This window comes from Octodon degus, unplaced genomic scaffold (genome assembly GCF_000260255.1).
Source record: "Octodon degus isolate 3935 unplaced genomic scaffold, OctDeg1.0 scaffold00035, whole genome shotgun sequence".
Taxonomy (NCBI): Eukaryota; Metazoa; Chordata; class Mammalia; order Rodentia; family Octodontidae; genus Octodon; species Octodon degus.
Window position 1 is genome coordinate 5,198,314 of NW_004524611.1, and position 7,692 is coordinate 5,206,005.

The following is a 7,692-nucleotide window of genomic DNA, read 5'->3' on the forward strand; positions in this document are numbered from 1 at the left end:
TCAGCAGATTAAAACACCTGCAAGAAGGCACAGGGACTGGGGGTTCGATCCCCAGGCCTGCCTTGCTGGCCCTGCCCCCAGGCACACTGAGACTATAGTTGAAACTGGGCATGGTGGCGTGCCTGTAATCCCAGCTCTTGAGAGGCTGTAAACAGGCAGATCACTACGAGTCCTATCTAGTAGTGAGACCCTGAACATCCTGTAGATCCTTCCCTAAAATACAAAAGAAAGAAAGAAAGAAAGAAAGAAAGGAAGGAAGGAAGGAAGGAAGGAAGGAAGGAAGAAAGAAAGAAAGAAAGAAAGAAAGAAAGAAAGAAAGAAAGAAAGAAAGAAAGAAAGAAAGAAAGAAAGAAAATCGGTTAGGCTATTAAACAGGATCTGTACCACATCATCAGACACTTGAGATAAAGTATAAAAGGGCAAAAATGTAAGATGAAGAATATCTGTACAGAAAATAAAGTAATCCTGTACTTGGCTTCATAAAGAAACTTACAATTAATGCGAACTTCTTGTTTTTGTGCAAAATAACTGATAGATTTTTTTTTAAAGTAACAAAGAAATTTTTGAATAGGCAAAAGGTAAGAGAATTTGTCACTAGACTACAATTCATACAACACAAAAAGATGTACTTCAGGCAGTAGGCACATTATCACGGTGGAAAATTGAAGATACAGGAAGAAATAAAAGAAATATGAGACCATCTCCAAATGGATGCTGACTACATTAAAACAAGAACAATTACATATTCTGGAACTTAAAATATACAGATGGTATTCAAATGGATGACAAACGATACTAGTTTAGGAATCAAGAAGGCTAGAAATTGAACACAAATACCTGAATATGTCTTTATTGACAGAAAGCGGGAAAAATTATAACTTTAAAATTTTATAAATCAAGGCACATGGTACACTCAGGAGCACTAACAATTTGTAGGAAAAGCTACAAGTAAAACAATAAGAAATGAATCAACCATGAAAGCTACTTGTAGCTAAATAAAGTCTAACTACATCAATTGCATATTAGAACTCAAATATTCAGTAAACAAAATGCAGTCAATGGTATAGAGAACAGATAGAGCATGTAAAAACAGCCCCTACAAGGGCTTTTCCTGGTCTTACTTTTTTTTTTTTTTCAAACACACCAATACAGAGGCAACCCCAAGCACAGAAGAGGCAATCTCTGTGGGACAGACCCAAGATTCTTAGTGGCCAAGCAGAACCTGAGTAACCTGAGACTCAAAGAACCAGACCTGACTAGTTGATTTTTCCCCCCTCTTTTCCTCTCCAAGCTTTGCCCTCAGGGTGTCCTGCATCACGGAGTGACCACGCAGCTAACTAAGACCCCAGAAGGACCACTTTGTTAGCCACAAAATCACCACAGTGATGCTCAGCAGAACAGGGGTACAAGGTCACCCCCAGAGAACAGGAAGCAAACACTGACAAATGGGATTAAGCCAAAATAAGGGGCTTTGTACAGCAAAGGAAACAGCAACAAAATGCAAAGACAACCTTCCGAATAGGAGAAAATGCTTGCAAATTTATTCAGTCAACAAGGGATTGATTTCCAGAATACATTAAGAACTCAACTCAACTTCTAGGTCTTTTTTTTTTTTTTTTCTTTTTTTGGCAGAACCAGGGATTGAACTCAGGCCCTTGTGCTTGCGAGGCAAGCGCTTATTCTACTGAGCCATCTCCCCTCAGCTGCTAAAAAGAAATGAATAATTCAGTTAAAAGTAGGCAAATGACCTGAATAAATATTTCTTAAGAGGACATATAAATAGCCGAGTTTATGAAAAACTGCTGAACATCATTAATCATCAGGGAAATGCAGCGTAAAATGCCAGGGAGATGCCATCTCACTCACTGAGAGCAGCTCTTATCAGAAAATGGCACAAGGCATTGAGGACTCAAAGGAAGGACAGCCTTTCGCACGGTGGGGTGGGCTGCAAGGACCGCTGAGCTTCACTGCCCGGAGGCATCGCTGACCAAATGGAAAAAGAGCTGGTGAAATCTGTGATCTCACTTGGAAATGACAAGAATGCTCTTTCATGAAATGTATACCAACGATGCTTCCACCAGAAGGTAAGACAGCCCTTCCAGTCTCGTGGGCACCATGAGAAGTCAGCAAAGGAATGGGCCACGTGTCTGCAGGAAGAAGGTGGCAGAACGCAGGGAGGGGGGAGAGCAAAGCCGTGCAAGCAAGAGACACACTGAAAGAAAAGCAGATGTTCTAAAAATAAGAAATTGATAAGACTTCTACAGCTGACACAAGAGACAGAGAGACAGAGAGACAGAGACAGAGACAGAGAGACAGACAGACAGACAGACAGACAGACAGACAGACAGACAGACAGACAAGCAGACAGATGGAGGAGAGAGATTATGAAGAGAATAAAGATCTATGAACACTATATGTCCATAAATTTGAATTTAGATGAAATGGACATTCTCCTTAAAAACACAAATTATTAAACTTGGCATAAAAATGTAGGTCACCTACACCTATTATTTTAGTGCAATATCTGTCATATTTACTTTTAGTATCATGTTTGTGGTATGACATTTACCAGCCTCGCGTGGGGCTGGCACACGTGCATGACACCTCTTCCTGCCTCCTCCCCTCCCCTCCTTCCTAGGCCCTCCTTCACTTCAACCCTTCCCACCTGCGAGATTTCTGCCTTCCTCCTATTATCTGGATGTTATTCTGCTCTTTATACTTTGGGTTCCTCATGTAAGAGAAACCCCGCAATATTCAAGCTTTTATGTCTGATTTATTTTATTTATCATTATGGTCTCAAGGTGCATCTATTTTCCTACACCTGTTGCGAGTTGATCCTTTTGTAAGGCAGAGTACTACCCTACTGAGTATAAATCCACATTTTCTTCTCTGTTCATCTGTGGATGGACATGTGGCTGTGTCCAGGACTTAGAGACTGCGGGCCGTGCTGCTGTGCACATAGTTGGACATGGGTCACTAGAACATGTCTTTGAATCTTCTGGGATGATAGCCATAAGGGGACCAGGTAAGCCTTGTGAAACTTCTGTTTTTAGTTTCTGAGGAATCCCCACGCTGCCTTCCATACTGGCTGTTGTACTTCACATTCCCATCAGCAATGGAGAAAGGATCCTTTTGCAAGACAGCCTTGTCCATATTTGTTTTTCGAGTCATTGGTGACATTTCTCTCTGGAGTTTTACCTGATTTTATCTTCCAGCAGATGTGTGTTTTTGTTTTAATATCTAAGTCTTTGATCCATTTTAATTTTATTTTAGTTAAGGGTCAGAGATGCAGGCCTAGATTTACTCTTCTGCTTGGGGATAACCAGTTTTCCCAACAACATTTACTGAAGAGGCTGTTTTCCCTCCAAAATACATCTTTGGCCTCTTTTGTCAAAGAGCAGATGGCTGAATGCACCTGGGGTTGTTTCTGTGTCCTCTAATTGGTTCCATTGATCCTCATGTCTGTTTTGTGCCAGTACCGAGTTGTTTTTCTCACTGTAGCTTTGTAGTATGACTTCTAATGCAGGCTTGAAATACCTCCTGCTTTGCTCTTGTGGCCGAGGATTGCTTTTGCTCTTCTGGGTCTCCACTAGTCCCATATGAATTTTAGTATTTTTTTTCTAGTTCTGTGAATAATGCATTTGTGTTTTGATTGGGATTGCCATTACATTTTTAAATTATTTTAATTAATTAATTAATTGGTACAGGGTCTCACTGTGCAGCTCAGATTCATAGTGATCCTCCTGTCTCAGCCTTCCCAGCACTAGGGTTACAGGTATGTGCCACCACACCTGGTTTCAGGGCTGGCACAGTGCACCTAGGGTTCCAGGGCCCACACAGTATGCAATACTAGGCATTGAACCTGGGTCCTTGCACTTGCCAGGTAGGCACTTAGACCGCTGAGCTACCTCCTCAGCCCTGAGATACCATTAAATTTATACATAAATTTTGAAAAATATTGGTTCTGCCTATCCAGGAATAAGGAATGCCTTTCCATTTTCTGATATCTTCCTTGATCATTTTCAAAGTACTGTAGGGTTTTTGGTTTTGGTTTTGGGTTTTTTTCAGAACCGGGGATTGAACTCAGGTCCTTGCGCTTGCCAGGGAAGCGCTTATTCTACTGAACCATCTCCTGGGCTCCTTGTAATTTTCATTATAGAAGTCTTTCACTTCCTAGGTTTGGTTAATTGCTAAATATTTCATTTGTCTTGCTGTTACTGTGGATGGGACTGTCCCCCTAATTTCTTTCTTAGTAGGTTAATTATTGATGCATAAGAATGCTGTTGATTTTTATGTATTTATTTTCTATCTTCCTACCTTGATGAATTTGCTTATTAGTTCCAGGAGTCTTTTGGTGGATTTTTCTGGGTATTTTACATGAAGGGTCATGTCACCTGTGACTAAGGATATTCAAGTTCTAACTTTCCCATGTATGGCCCATCTGTGTCTTACTCTTGCCTGATTACTTTTTCTGAAGTTTCTTTCAAGTACTACAATAAACAGGAGAGGTAAAAGTAGCCACACTTACCTTGTTTCTGATTTTATTTTATTTTTTAATGTATTTAGTACAGGGTCTACATGGTATCACTACATAAATCGGACTCATAGTGATTCTCCTGTGTTCAGCCTCCCAAGCACTGGGATTACAGCCATGTGTCTCCATGCCCAGTCTCAATTGCAGTCTCAGTGCACCTTGAGGGCGGGTCGGCATGGCACGCTGAGGATCGAACCCCAGCTGCTGCACTCTGCCTAAGCAGCCGCTTTAGTCCACTGAGCTATCTGGCTGGCCCATTTGTTCCTGATTTCAGAGAAAAGCTTTTCTCCACTTTGTATGATGTTGGCAGTGGATTCATCATAAATGGCTTTTTATCAGATTGAGATAACATCCTTTTAGATCTTTTTTATTCAGAGGTTTACCATGAATGGATCTTGCATTTTATAAAAGACTTTTTTCTGTGTCTTTTCAGTGTTGTATGATTTTGTCCTTCCACTTATGTGGTTTGTTACGTATGTACATATGTTGAACTACCCTTGCATCCCTGAGATGAAGCCAATTTAGTCATATGTGATCTTTTTAATCATTGGCTATATTCCATTTGCAATTATCTTGTTAAGAATTTTTGCAACTATGCTCATTCATTAAGGAAACGCTAGCTCCCAGCAATGAGTGTAACATTACTTCCTTCCTTTCAATTTCATTGGTGAGCTTGAGGAGTACCGGTATTAGAGCTTCCGTGAGGTTCTAGTAGAAGTCTGAAGTGAATCCATCATGTCCTGGGCTTTACTTTGTTGGTAAAACTTTTATTTCTACCTCTATTTTATTCTCTGCTATTTTTTCAGTTAAAACTATTCACATAATTTATTTTGATGTGTGTATGTGTGTGTGTGTGTGTGTGTGTGTGTGTGTGTGTATACACGCGCTCATGTGTATACGTGCACATTCCTGGGAATTGAACACAGGACTTTATGGATGCTAGCCAAGTTCTCTACCACTGAGTTACTGCCCACCCCCTGTTACCTGTTATTCACCCATTCTGAATTTTTATATCTTGTTAGTTCAATTTTATTAGTTCATAATGTCTAGGAATCTATTTTGTCTGTGTTCTATTAATTGTTATCCGACTGATTAATTTATAAATTTTCAAAGTAGTTTCTTGTAATCCTCTGGATTTTAGCAGTGTCAGTTGCAACTTTACTTTTCTCATTTCCAGTTCCATTGATACAGTTTTTTCTTTCCTGGTTTTGATAATGTTGGCTAAGGCTCCATCAACCTTGTTTCTTCTTCCAAGAACCAACTCTTTGATTCACCAATTCTCTGTATTGTTTCTTTAGTGTCAATTTTGCTAATTTTCACTCAGATCTTTATAGTTTATTTCCTTTTATTAATTTTAAAATTGTGTTGCTCTTGTTTTTCTCAGACTTGAGCTGCATTGGTAGGTTTTTATTTAGGACCACTCATTTCTCTTAACATCTGCATTCACAACGATAAATTTCCCTCTTAGAACTTCTGTCCTTGGGTCCCATAGGCTTTGACATGCTGTTTTTCCATCATCATTTGGTTGTAGGAACTTTTTTTTTTTTTTTTTTTTTGTGGTACCTGGGATTGAACTCAGGACCCTGCGCTTGCCAGGCAAGCACTTATTCTACTGAGCTATCTCCCTGGGCCGGTTGTAGGAACTTTTTAATCTCTGGTTTCTTCTCTGATCCTTCAGTTATTCAATAATGTATTGTTCAATCTCCATGTGTTTTATTGATTTCTAGCTTCATTTCATCATAATCTGATAGCATTATTTTGATTTTTTGTATTTGTTTAAGGATGATTTATGGCCTAAGAAATGGTCTATTTGGAAAAACTTCCATGTACTACTGAGAAAAATTTGTATTCTGTTGTTGGATAAAGCGTTCTGTAGACACCTATTAAGTCTATTTGTTCAATAGTGTGGTTTAATCTTGAGTTTCTTTGTTAAGATTTTGTCTGGTTGAACTAATCAGGCAGTAAGGAGTTAAAGGTCCCTCCATAATTGCATTGGTGTCAATCTGTCCTCTTTTGTTTTGTAAAGTTGGGTGTGCTGATATTTGGTAAACAAATATAATTCTTATCTTCCTGTTAATTGTTCCCTTTATCAGTACACAGTGGCCATCTTTTTTCCCTTCAATCAGTTTTCACTTAAAGGTTTTGCGTCTGAAAATAGAAGAACTACTCTTGCTGCTTTGGGTCTCTAGTTTCTTTCTTTTTCTTTCTTTTTTTTTTTTTTTTTTTTTTTTTTTTTTTTTTTTTTTTTTTTTTTTTTTTTGCAGAACCAGGGATTGAACTCAGGCCCTTGGCTTGCCAGGGAAGCGCTTATTCCACTGAGCCATCTCCCCAGCCCCTGGGTCTCTAGTCTCATGAAATATCATTTCCCATCTTTTCACAGTTAGTCTAAAACCTTCCTTTTGAATGTGGTATTTTCTGTAGGTAACACGTGGATATATTTTGGTTTTTTATCCAATCTGGTTAGGGAGTTAAGACCATTGAGATTGAGTGTTCTTTTCATAAGTATATTATAATTTACAAACTCCTGTCACTGCAGTACTTCTCCAGTGTTAGATTTTTTACTTTTGTTTAACTTTTTTTCATCTATTTCCACTCTCTCAGTTACATGTATACTTTTATTTGGGTTCCTTGTCTCTGTCTAGATTTCCATTAAACATTCACTGAAATTCTACTTTAGCAATCATGTGTTTCCTTAGAATTTCTTTGCTGTAGAAAGTCTTTATTTCTCTGTCAATTTTGAAGGATGATTTTGCAGGATACAGAAGGCTGGTCTGACACTGCTTTCCTTTATGGCTTTAAAAACTTCACTCCAAACTCCTGACATCTAAGGTTTGTGTTGAAAAGTCCACTATAATTCTGATATGTTTGCCTTTATATGTAACTTGGTGTTTTTCTCTACCAGATTTTAGTAGTTTCTCCTTTTGTTGAATTTCTGGAATTTTGATTACAATATGTTACAGAAAGGTTACTTTTTGGCTGTAGCTATTCAGAATTCTAAATGTCTCTCATGCCAGGCATAGTGGTGCATGCCTATAATCCCAGCCCTCAAGAGGCTGAGGCAGGAGGATTGCTGTGAGTTCAAAGCCAGCCTGCACTACACAGTGAGACCCTGTCTGAGAGAGAGAGAGACAGAAAGAGAGAGAGAGAGAGAGAGAGAG